Source organism: Saccopteryx bilineata, chromosome 5 (genome assembly GCF_036850765.1).
Source record: "Saccopteryx bilineata isolate mSacBil1 chromosome 5, mSacBil1_pri_phased_curated, whole genome shotgun sequence".
Lineage (NCBI taxonomy): Eukaryota > Metazoa > Chordata > Mammalia > Chiroptera > Emballonuridae > Saccopteryx > Saccopteryx bilineata.
This window is the reverse complement of record NC_089494.1, coordinates 145,866,222-145,879,942: the sequence shown is the minus strand read 5'-3', so window position 1 is coordinate 145,879,942 and position 13,721 is coordinate 145,866,222. Positions and strand designations below refer to the sequence as shown.

The 13,721-nt window shown below is 39.3% G+C and overlaps 1 protein-coding gene across 6 annotated transcripts in view; it reads left to right on the top strand.

The window, feature by feature from the left end:
- MALRD1 (MAM and LDL receptor class A domain containing 1) overlaps window positions 1-13,721 on the top strand; it is a 794,026-nt gene that overhangs the window by 544,882 nt on the left and 235,423 nt on the right. The gene's annotated exons all lie outside the window — the stretch shown is intronic.

Genomic DNA, 13,721 nt, shown 5'->3' with positions numbered 1-13,721 from the left:
AGAAAGATGGTGATTGAGTAGACAATCATTCCAACTGCCACCTCCCAAGACCAAATTAATTTAAGAACAATCATCTTGAAAAACCAACTTTGGACTAAGAGAAATCCATAACCAAGGATCACCAAAGAAGCCACACCGAGACTGATAGGAAGGGCAGAGATGCGGAAAGGGCTGCCCCACTTCCAAAAGCGGAAACGTCTGATGATCCAGAGGCACTCTCATGGTGGGATGGGTTGCCCTGAGAGTTGTGGGTCCTCAGCCCCAAGCCTGTAGCCCCAGCCTAGAACCCCAGAGTCTTGAAGAGCCACTCAGACTATATTTAGCTCTGAAAAGAGCCAGGTGTCTGTCCGCAAGAAAAAGAAACACCTCTCAGATGCAGACTCTGTTTTCAAGGTCCTGCACAGAAAACCTCATTTTTAGCCACTTACCAGGGCTCAGGTGGGGGAGAGCTGAGAGGACTGAAGTTGCAGGAAGAGAGTTTCAAGTTGGAGGCCCATGGAGAGACACTGTGGAGAACAGCAACCAGAGCCCCTGTGCTGAATCATTCTCCAGTACTACAGTAGCCATCTCCCTTGAGTGGAGCATCCCCTTTGAGTGGCACCAGCCTGGGGAAAAGCAGCTGCTCTGCCCTCGGGAGTCTCTCCTATCCCAGTCATGGCGATGGGTTGTTCTGAGAGGCCAAGATGCAGGGGGAGTGTAAATGACTCAGTTTTCTGGTGTTGAGCTTTGAGCTCCCCTCCACACTCTACTGAATCTATGACTGATGCTTCAACCTCACAAGAGACTTAGCTGAAACTGTCCAGAAAGGAGGAAAACCACATTTCTGGGTCTCAGAGGCTACACCCTACTGAGTTCTGTGAAAAATGTCTGGAGAGACTGACACCTGGGGCCAAGGGGCGGAGCCACACCCACCACCCTGACTAATCGCTGAATTGTCACATGCTCTAGACTCTAGCAGAGGTTTTTTCAGCAGCAGAGCCCAACAAGCAGCCAGCAGACAGATTGTAGGAGGCGAGACTCACGGAAACTTGGCCGTTTGAGTGGACTTTCCTCCAGGACCAGAGTGGGTTAAAGCCAGCCTAGGAGTGGAGCTTGGTATTTCCATGTACAACTGGACCCAGAAGAGGCAGCCACAAACTCTGAATTGCTTGTAGCTCCAAGAAAGTTGCTGTGGGCCAGTTATGGGCAGTGTCTCCCACTGGTCTGTGCTTGGTTCCTGCTTGGGAGGCTCAGCACTGAAATATCCAGAGGCCAGCTGTGGAAAGCATTGGTTCAAGACCTAACAACCCTTACTAGAGTGGTATCCTAAGGTAAACTTCGTCACACCAAGCCCAATTGAGGCAAGTTCTACTCTCTCTGATCAGCACCGGCACAGCAGCTCATGTGCATTGGATAGAGTGTAGCTTCACAGTCAGCCAGCTTAGGCAATAGATATTCTGTCCAGATAGGCTATATTCCACAGGGGGAAGGGAGAGAGGCTTGGAGCATGAACATTTGAGTGTGGGTCCCTGTGAGTCTATTGTAGGATCTGGTTGAGGGGCTCAGCCACCTTCGATAGGGGCACAGTCAGCCCCAGGAGAGGATTCTCTCTGTCTTCTTTCCTGAGACTGAGGTCTCACCAACTGAAAGAACTTCTGCAGAGGGAACTGTCAGCCACACTGAGTCAAAAACGGCTGCTTATCTTTTTGGGGAGAAATAAAATTTGAGTATTCAGCAGTGGCTGAGGGATCAAGCACTGGAGTAGGGGCCACATTCCCTGTACTGAACTGCTGACCAAGAGACTCCTGATGTAAAGGGTCTCACAAATGTTGTATTCCCAACTTCAGATGCCATAACCCACCAAGCGTGCAACCTATAGAAACATTGGTTAGGTGAGACCAATCTGAGCCCACACTACAGTCTTACTATAGAAGACTCTGTGGGAAGACCAGGCCACTGCAAGAGAAGGAAGAGCAGATGAAAAGTGGAGACAAATATTACAGAGTTTGGGGCTTTTATGGAGCTGTTGTCATGTCTAAACAGGAGGAAGCTGATCCTTATACAAAAGTTGGCCCCTCCCACACTACCCAGACACATAAAATGTAGACACAAACAATGGAAAGTGCAGTAACTGCAGACTGTTAGCCCACAACGGGTTACAAACAACAGCTGATGCCAAACAAAGAAGAACTAGAGCCAACACTACAGGTAGTGGGTGGCAGATAGCAACAGCCCTAGCCTCAACTACCTACACAAAGAGCACACTCAAAGGTGGAGTCTATCAGACACCAGACACTGTGGAGAATAAATACACTCAACAGGACAGACATTGCACAGTGTGTAATACACATAATCAAGATTGACCCATAGAGCCAGCCGGCCTGAAGGGATAAATATACCCATGAAAAGACCAACTGCATCTAATACTCACATAGAACAAGAGGGAAAATAGTACCCTCAAGAATCATTCCTAAACAAGGAAAACAAGTGGCCTAGAGGACAGTACCATGAAGCCCATCTACTTCATAAAGACCTCACAGAAATTTCAAAGTCAGACAGTGCTACCTAATACACAGACAAAATGGGCAGATACAGAAATGTGACCCAAATGAATCAACAAAAGAAATCCCCAGAAAAGGAACTGAATGAGATGGAAGTAACCAAAATACCAGATGCAGAGTTTAAAACAGTGATTTTTAGGATGCTCAAGGATATTAAAACAATAATGGATGGATATAACAAGCACTAAAATAAAGAGATAGCAAGCATCAAAAAGGACATTGAAATAAAAAAGAACCAGTCAGAAATGACAAATACAATATCAGAAATAAAGACTGTACTAGAAGGAATTAACAGCAGGCCACATGAACCAAAGGGTCAAATCAATGATTTAGAGGACAAGATAAACAAAAGCACAGAAGCAGAGAAGCACAAAGAAAAGAGGCTAAAAAAGTCTGAGGAAACTCTAAGAGAACTCTGTGACAGCATGAAGAGAAACAATATCCTCATCATAGGGGTTCCTGAAGGAGAAGAGAACAAACAAGGAATAGAGAACCTGTTTGAAGAAATCATATTGAAAAATTTCCCTAAATTGATGAAGGAAAAAGTCACACAAGTTCAAGAAGCACAGAGATTTCTATTAAAGAGGAACCCAAGGAGGCCTACAGCAAGACATATCATTAAAGTGTCAAATAGACAAAGAAATAATACAAAAAACTGAAAGAGAAAAGCAATTAATTACTTACAGAGGAGCCCCCATAGAAATGACATCCAACTTCTCAACAGAAACACTTGAAGCCAGAAGGTATTGGCAAAAATATTCAAAGTGATGCTAAGTGAGCACCTACAACCAAGATATCTTTATTCAGCAAGGCTGTCACTTAAAATTGAAGGAGAAATAAAAACCTTTCCAGACCAAAAAAAAAAAAAAAAGACTCAAGGAATTTATTACAACAAAACCAGTACTGAAAGAAATGTTAAGGGGCCTGCAGTAAAAAAAGCAAAGAAAACAAATTGAGAAAAATAGGCAATATCTAAAGAAAATATGGCAATAAACAACTACATATCAATATTACCTTAAATGTAAATGGATTAAATGCTCCAATCAAAAGACATAAGGTAGCTGCATGGATAAGAAAATAGGACCCATACATATGCTGTCTATAAGAGAACCAGCTCGTACAATAGATACACATAGACTAAAAGTGAAGGGATGGAAACAAGTATTTCACACAAATGGAAATAAAAAAAAAGTTGGCATAGCAATACTTATATCTGACAAAATAGACTTTAAAACAAAGGCTATATAGTAAGGGATGAAGAAAGTCACTACATAATGATAAAGGGAGAAATCCAACAAGATAATATAACTATTGTAAATATCTGTGCACCTAATATAGAAGCACCTAAATATATAAAGCAGATTTTGATATAAAGTGCAAGATCAACAACAATGCTATAATAGTAGTGGATTTTAATGCCACACTAATTACCAATCTATCAATGGATATATCCTCTAGACAAAAAGTGAACAAACAGTGGCCTTAAATGAAACACTAGATCTACTCAGTTTAATAGATATCTTCAGAACTTTTCACCCCAAAGCAGCAGAATATACATTCTTTTCAAGTGCTCATGGTACATTGTCTAGGATAGACCACATGTTAGGACACAAAAAAGTCTCAATAAATTTAAGAAGATTGAAATCAATCAAGCATCTTCTCTGATCACAAAGGCATGAAACTAGAAATCAATTACAATAGAAAAATTGAAAAACATATAAAACACTTAGGGGCTAAATAGCATGTTATTAAATAACAAGCGGGTTAACAACCAGTTCAAGGAAGAAATAAAAAATTTCCTTGAAACAAATGAAAATGAACATATAACAACTCAAAATTAATGGGACACAGCAAAAGCAGTCCTGAGAGAAAAGGTCATAGCATTATAGGCATTCCTTAAGAAGCAAAAAAAAAAAAAAAAAAAAAAAAAAAAGCTTAAATAAACAACTTAACCCTGCATTTAAAAGAACTAGAAAAAGAACAACAAATAAAGCCAAGAGGAAATAGAAGGAAGGAAATAATAAAGATCAGAGTGGAAATAAATGACATAGAGACTAAAAAAAAAAAAAAAAAAAAAAACAGTACAGAAGATCACTGAAGCCAAGAGAGGGTTTTTTGAAAAGGTAAAGAAGATTGATAAACCTTTAATCAGACTCATCAAGGAAAAAGAGAGAGAGATGGAGTGACATCAGAGAAATGGCACTGTGAGGAGCGCTCTCGATACCTCTCCCCAAAATTTCAACAAGTTCTTCAACCAGTGACATAAAAATCTATCCTTGGAACATCTGGAAGCCCCACACACTGAACACGAAGGTATAATCGAGCAAAAAAATGACTAAATATATAATCAACCCTGTAGGAAATAATATTGGAGAAAGGAACACTCCGCCTTCCTCACTGACCTGAGCAAAGGCTGCTTTCACTTGGAACTGAGATAGAGTGAGGGCTGAGGGCATGGAGGGAGCCGAGCTGCAACACAGACATCCAAGCTGAGGAAAGGGTGTGCCTGTGGTGACTCAGCCCACACGAGCTAATGCCGGCACCAGACTCCAGCAAAGGTGGGTGAGCAGCAGCCGCCATTAGCCCTGATATCCTGGTTGGTGAGTGCAGAGTGTGTGAGAGGTTCCTCCTAGCACCCCGAGAGTGGGCGCTTGCATTCCTGGACAGAGGGGCAGGGTCAGAGGCCTCTGGGTGGGCTGTGACCTGTGTTGGGCAGATAAAATATATTATGCTCACTTTGTTAAAGATGGCACTGCCCACATGGAAGCCTGTTGCCCAGGTGATATTAGTGTGTGTTGGGGGCGGGCTGTGGGCAAGCAGGATCCTTGTAGCCTGGGACTTGGTTTTAGGACTAAGCCTTTCCCACCCTTTTTGATGTGGGTGGGAAAGGCATGTGCAATCCCATCATGCCTCAGATAAGTGGCTTTGTATTAGAGATTTCCCTATTTTGTATATTGGATTAAAGGTTATGAATCTACACTATAAAGTGGGGGCAGAACGGGAGCTTGTTCTCTTGGTTCCTGAGATTAACATTAGAACAAAGAGCAGAGAAGAGAGCAGAAAGAGGCCATATGGAGTAGGCCAGGAGAAGCAGCCAAGATGGCGGAGTGTTGAGTGAGAAGCCAGTTTGTGCAGAGTTTGTGCAGGGAGAAGGAAGGAGATGAGAAACAGAGGTGAATAAGTCTGGTGAGCTAGAAACCTTTGATTCTTGGAAACCCGGATAAGTCGGTAGCTTTGTGAGCACTGAATGAGTGGGTTTTGGAGCCCAGTGTGTGTTTTTACTTGCCCTCCAGGTGCAAGCTAGGATTAAAGATGATGGCCCATCAGTTTTTGGCTCCGTTGTTTTTTTACCAAATGTCCGAATCCAATGTGAACCTGCATGGTCAGGCTGCTGTGGTAGTGGCCTTGGCCACTGGCTTTACAACCAGAGTCTCGGTGTGGTTCCTGCACCCTGAACAGCAGCACACGGGGAGTGCGTGGAAGCAAACTTCCCTACACCCAGACTTCTGGCAGTCGGGGCGCCTCACCCAGCCATTCAGGCTAACATCCCAGGGAAGAAAAAGATATGGAAGCACTAGGGGGAGGGGCACGCAAGCAGCTTGCAGTCTGTCTCTGGAGCAGATCTGCAGATCCAATCGCTGAAATGAGCTTAACCCACAGTCTGCTCACTTCCTAACTGACTTACGCAGCTCTAACTGACAAGATCTCTCTTAGTTCAGCGATCTAAGACAAGAGGCGTGATATTTTTTAGTGCCTCTTGCTATGCACATAGTGGCAGGGGCAATTTCCTGTCAGCTGATACAGGGTGAAAAACACATTCCCACAGAACAAACCTGAGAGTACACTGCAGAGGTTAGACAGACTAGGCTGTAGGCTTTTTAACAAGGAAGAAACCTGCAGAAAGCAATAACATGGAACACTAAGGCAAATTTAAATAGATATACCTGGGGATCTGAACAGAAGTCAACATGCCCCCCCCACCTGATTAAGCTGGTGGCTCTGATTGGCAGAGCTTTCATACTCAGGGTTATATGTTAAAAAGAGAGACTTGGCAGCTTTTAAATCCTCCTGTTCTGCAGGCAGCAACTAGGGCATCTTCTTCCCAGCACAAACAGCTTACAAAGTGTAAAAAGCCTGGAGAGAGTGGTCCCACAGATTTCTGAGGCATACTGGAAATGCCTGGAGGCTCATAGAAAGGCACCTTGAGAGCAATTGACTCCCAGCCCCGCCTGATTATGCTGGTGGCTCTGACTGACAGAGACTTACAAAGAGCCATGCACTGAGTAGGGATAGAGTGGGGATCTGCTAGCTCTTTGAGCTTCTTACTCTCTAGGCAGAGGCAGTGACAACCTCATAGCGGGATCATCAGGCTGCTAATTCAGGAAGGAGAGACTAGAAGAGAGGCTCTAGGAAAACGGACTCTCTCATTGTCGGAGCCTGCAAATGCTAACGAGCCCCAGTTACCAACAAGACGGAAGCCTAATATATGACATCGTCATAGAGACTCATCAACTGCAAATCTCTACCTAAGCATGCCAAAGGGGCAGACCCTGGGGTACAGAGCCACTGACCAAGAAGAGGGAGAGGAAAGAAAAAGAAAGAAGATAACCTCTCAAAATCAAGAAAAATCCACAGACTTTATGACTTTTTCCACTTTTTTTTTGTTTCTTTCATCTTTATTATTATTTTTTCTTCCACCTTGGTCCTTTTATTCTCTGCCCATCTTATTCTTTCCTCTTCTTGAACTACACTACCCATAAGTGTTACATATCCCATTTTATTTCTTTTCTTCTTCCTTTTTCTCTATGAGGGTTACATTCCAAAACCCTTAACTCTTTCTCTCTTTTTTCTTTTTTCTTCTTTTCTTTTTTCCCTTTTTCTTTTCTCTCCCTCTCTATTAGTTTCTTCTTTTCTCTTTTACTTTTCCTCTCATTCAATCCTTACTCACAAATAAATTATTTTATTAGGGACTCAGTTTTTTCTTTGTGACATTTTGGGTGCTTTTTACTTCACTTTTTAACTCATTAGCATTCCCCCCAACCCCGGCTCTCCATTCTATCTAGTTTTTGTTCCACTTAATATAATAGTATTTTTTTTCTTTTTCCTGTTTTCCTCTTATCCCTCCCATTAATCTCTCAGTCAACCATCACTTACAAGCAAATCATTTAATTCTTGACCCAAATTTTTCCTTTTTTTCATTTTGTGGGTCCCTACCTCCTTTTTTGCCCCTTTATCACTTCTCCCCAACTCAGGCCCTCCATTATAGGTAGTTTTTGTTCCATTTAGCACAATATAATTCACAGTTTTTCACAGTATTTTCTCAAGGAGAAGAGGTAAAGAGGGAAAAAAAGAAATAATTTTTTTTCTTTTTTTACTTTTTATTCTTTATTAATTCTCATTAGTGCAACTAACAAAACCACCCTCAGATGCCATTAAGGAAAAGGAAATCAAATATCATGGATACAAAAGAGATGTAGCACAGATAGATGAGGAAAAATCTATGGAGAAAAAATTTAATATATTGGAAACCTTGGAGATAAATGACAGAGAATTTAAAATAGAAATCCTAAAAATACTCAGAGATATACAAGAAAACACAGAAAGGCAATTTAGGGAGCTCAAAAAACAACTCAATGAACCCAAAGAATATATTACCAAGAAAATTGAAACTATAAAAACAAATCAAACAGAGATGAAAAACTCAATTCATGAACTGAAAAACGAGGTAACAAGCTTAGCTAATAGAACAGGCCAGATAGAAGATAGGATTAGTGACAAAGAAGACAAGCAACTTGAGGCACAACAGAGAGAAGAAGAGAGAGACTCAAAAATTTTAAAAAATGAGAAAGCCCTACAGGAATTATCTGACTCCATCAAAAAGACTAACATAAGAATAATAGGTATGTCAGAAGGAGAAGAGAGAGAAAATGGAATGGAGAGTATAGTTAAACAAATAATAGACAAGAACTTCCCAAGCCTGTGGAAAGAACTAAAGCCTCAAATTCAAGAAGCAAACAATACACTGAGTTTTATTAATCCCAACAAACCTACTCCAATGCACATCATAATGAATTTGGCACAAACCAATGGCAAAGAAAAAATTCTCAAGGCAGCCAGGGAAAAGAAGAACACAACATATAAAGGAAGGCCTACTAGATTACCATCGTATTTCTCAGCAGAAACTCTACAAGCTAAAAAAGAGTGTACCCCAATATTTAAAGTTCTGAAAGAGAGGAACTTTCAGCCAAGAATACTATACCCATCAAAGCTATCCTTCAAATACAAAGGAGAAATAAAAACATTCAGAGATACAGAAAAGATGAGGGAATTTATCATCAGAAAACCCCCACTCCAGGAAATACTCTAGGGGGTTTTCCAACCAGATACAAAGAACAAAACAAAACAAAATTATAAGTAAAAGCTCCACCAAGAACACAATAAAACCAAATTTAAACTGTGACAACAACAAAAAGAAAGGGGGGAGAGGATGGAGATTAACAGTAGCAAAGGACGATGGAGTGCAGAAACACTCATAAGATAGTGTACTACAAAGAAAAAAGAGAGAGGACTCAAATAAATAAAATTAGAAATGAAAGTGGAGAAGTAACAACTGACACCACAGAAAAACAAAGGATTGTAAGAAAATACTATGATCATCTGTATGCCAAAAAATTGGACAAACTAGGTGAAATGGATAAATTTCTAGAAACATATAATCTTCCACAACTCAATCTGGAAGAATCAGAAGACCTAAACAGACAGATTACAACAAATGAAAGTGAAACAGTTATTAAAAACCTCCCAGCATACAAAAGTCCTGGACCAGATGGCTTCACAGATTAATTTTTTCAAATATTCAAAGAACAAATAACACCTATTCTTCTCAAGCTATATCAAAAAATTCAAGAAGAGGGAAGACTTCCAAATTCCTTTTATGAGGCAAGGATAACCCTCCTTCTGAAACCAGGTAAAGACACTACAAAGAAATAAAAATTTAGGCCAATATCCCTGATCAACATAGATGCTAAAATTCTCAACAAAATATTAGGAAACTGGATTCAGCAATACATGAAAAAAATTATACATCAGGATCAAGTGGGATTTGTTCTGGGGAGGCAAGGCTGTTACAATATTTGCAAATCAATCAATGTGATTCAACAAATAAACAAAAGGAAGCATAAAACTCACATGATATTTACTCAATAGATACGGAAAAAGTATTTGATAAAATCCAGCACCCATTTATAATCAAAATTCTCAGCAAAGTGGGAATACAGGGAACATACCTCAACATGATAAAGGCCATCTATGAGAAACCCACAGCCAACATCATACTCAATGGGCAAAAATTAAAACCAATCCCCTTAAGATCAGGAACAAGGCAGGAGTGTCGCCTTTCACCACTCTTATGCAACATAGTTCTGGAAGCCCTAGCCACAACAATCAGGCAAAAGAAGAAATAAAAGGCATCCAAATTGGACAAAAAGTAAACTATCATTATTTACTGATGACATGATTCTATAACTAGAAAACCCTAAAGTCTCAGTCAAAAAACTACTAGACCTGATAAATGAATTCAGCAATGTGGCAGGATATAAAATTAATACTCAGAAATCAGTGGCATTTTTATACACCAACAATAAACTGTCTGAAAAAGAAATTAAGGAAACAATCCCTTCACTATTGCAACAAAAGATATAAAGTACCTAAGAGTAAACTTAACCAAGAAAGTAAAGAACTTGTATTTGGAAAATTATAAAACATTGATACAAGAAATCAAGGAAGATACAAATAAGTGGAGGCATATACCATGTTCATGGTTAGGAAGAATAAATATTAAAATGTCTATTATACAAAACAATCTATAAATTTAATGCAATTCCTATTAAAACACCAATAGCATACTTTAAAGATATAGAACAAATATTCCAAAAATGTATATGGAACCAAAAAAGAACACAAATAGCCTCAGCAATCTTGAAAATAAAGAATAAAGTGGGAGGTATTACACTTTTTTTTTTTTGTATTTTTCTGAAGCTGGAAATGGGGAGAGACAGTCAGACAGACTCCTGTATGCAACCGACCGGGATCCACCCGGCACGCCCACCAGGGACGATGCTCTGCCCACCAGGGGGCGATGCTCTGCCCCTCGGGGGCATTGCTCTGTCACGACCAGAGCCACTCTAGTGCCTGAGGCAGAGGCCAAGGAGCCATCCCCAGCGCCCGGGCCATCTTTGCTCCAATGGAGCCTCGGCTGCGGGAGGGGAAGAGAGAGACAGAGAGGAAGGAGAGGGGGAGGGGTGGAGAAGCAGATGGGTGCTTCTCCTGTGTGCCCTGGCCGAGAATTGAACCTGGGACTTCTGCACACCAGACCGACACTCTACCACTGAGCCAACCAGCCAGGGTGGTATTACACTTTTTGATATGAATTTATACTACAAGGCCATTGTACTCAAAACAGCTTGGTACTGGCATAAGATCAGGCATACAGATAAATGGAACAGAATAGAGAACCCAGAAATAAACCCACACCTTTATGGTCTATTGATATTTCAGAAAGGAGATAAGAGCATACAATGGAGTAAAGACAGTCTCTTTTATAAATGGTGTTGGGAAAATTGGATAAGTACATGAAAAAAAAATGAAACTAGACCACCAACTTATACCATTCACAAAAGTAAACTCAAAATGGATAAAAGACTTTAATGTAAGTCATGAAACCATAAACATCTTGATAGAAAACATAAGCGATAAACTATTTGATATCTCCCGTAGCAGTATTTTTGCCTATTTTTCTCCATGAGCAAGTGAAATAAAGGACAGGATGAACAAATGGAACTATTATCAAACTGAAAAGCTTTTCACAGCAAAAGACACCATGAACAAAATAAAAGGACAACCCACACAATGGGAGAACATATTTGCCAATACATCTGATAAGAGATTAATAACCAAAATTTATAAAGAACTTCTAAAACTCTATACAAGGAAGGTAAACAATCCAATTAAAAAATGGGCAAATAATTGAATAGACACTTCTCCAAAGAGGATATACAAATGGCCAATAGACATATGAAAAATGTTCAATGTCACTAATCATCAGAGAAATGCAAATTAAAACTACAATGAGATACCACCTTACACCTGTCAGAATGACATTCATTAACAGAACAACATACAATAAGTGCTGGTGAGGGTGTGAAGAAAAGGGAACCCTCTTGCACTGCTGGTGGGAATGCAGACAGGTGCAGCCACTGTGGAGAACTGAATGGGATTTCCTCAAAAAATTAAAAATGGAACTGCCTTTTGACCCAGCCATCCCACTTTTAGGAATATATCCTAAGAATCCCAAATCACTGATTCTAAAGAATATATGCACCCCCATGTTTACTGCAGCATTGTTTACAATAGCCAAGATCTGGAAACAGCCCAAGTGTCCATTAATGGACGAGTAGATTAAAAAGCAGTGGTACATATACACAATGGAATACTACATGCTGTGAAAAAGAAGGAAATCTTACCTTTTGTGACAGCATGGATAGACCTGGATATTATAATGCTAAGTGATATAGGCCAGGAGAGAAAGACAAATATCATATGATCTCACTTATATGTGAAATCCAATGAACTGAGTGAACAGAATAGAGGCAGAGATGGGGTCACAAGGAGCAGATGGACAGCAGTCAGAGGGAAGGGGGAGGAGTGAATGGGATCAGAGAAGGTGAAAGGATTAGTGAAATTATATATACATGACACAGAGATATAGATAATAGGACAGCAAATCCTAGAGGGAAGGGAAGAGGGAGTTGGGGGTAGGGGGCCAAAGGGGATATAACAAGGGATACAGGGTGGGAAATGAAGGAGACACTTGAATTCATGTAATCACAATAAATTAAAAAATAATGTTTTAAAAAATTATATAAATCTAAATAAAATTTATAGAATCAATGACACTTTTCCTTTAAATTCTGTTTCAAAGCAGAATATAGCCAATTTTTAACTGGTGTTCCATTCAGGATGGTGACATTTTGTTCAAATGCAGACTGAAATAGTCCTATATATACTTCATGCTTTCATTGGGTTAAATATTTCTTATAGCTCATTATTTGCAGGCCTTTTTTTCAAACATTTTTCAATTTATCATGCTTTAGTTTTAGTTCTTTAGGTCTCTATCAACTTTATTTTGCTAAAATAAATATTTAGGTTTTTTTATATGTTATATTCTGCCAGCCAGGTTATCTTCAACTCTTTATTATGAGCACCAATGTTCTTTTCATTCTCATATCATTAACTTTAGGATACATGAATTTATTTTATTTTTTATACTTTCCAAGTTTATCAGATCTGGATCCAGAGTTTATCATTTTGACTGAATGGAGAAACTGCAACTGGTTAAACAAATGAAACATTTTCACTCAATCTAATTTTTCTATTTACCATAATATTTTTGCTAACAACAGTCTGCTAACAACAGGTTATTCTTCTCTTAAAATTCACTTGTCTCAAAATTTCAGGCTTTTTAGTATTTTTCTTAGTATAATTCACATACCATAGAAATTCTAGCAATTGCTTGGTTTACTGCATTTCAAAGCATTGCATTGGTTTCTCTTCATGTCTTTGCTATTCTATATACTGTTAAGGAAATAAGCCTCATTTAGTGCTGTAGTTATTTTAGTCATATTTTTTTTTAAAACTCAATTTCCAATTATTTAGATTATGAGTTAAGTCATTCCCTTTGAGGAGTAATTTTATGACTCTATAGCTTATGGTATCGAAAAATGAAATAATCTTCAATGCATAGGCTTGCATACTAAATAATGTCTACATATTGCTTTGGGAAACTCTAAATTCTCACTGGTGTTAATTAAAATTATTTGGCAAAGATTCTAAACTATTCAATGCATATGTCCTTGAATTCTTCATTTTACTGATGCCCATAGTTGAAATATTGGCTATTGTCTTAAATGCCTTTTCTTCAATCTTCAATTTTGAACTACATGTTACTGGTAAATTATTTCTGCAATTTTTCAGATTTTTGCTTTTGTGTGTGGGGATGATTCATAGTCTATGAAAATGCACTTTTATCAAATTTTTGGAATTTTACCATTTTCCTTTGTAGAAACACGATTTAACCTTGACAAAGTTACCCCCACCTCAGGCACAACAACCTGAAATTATAGT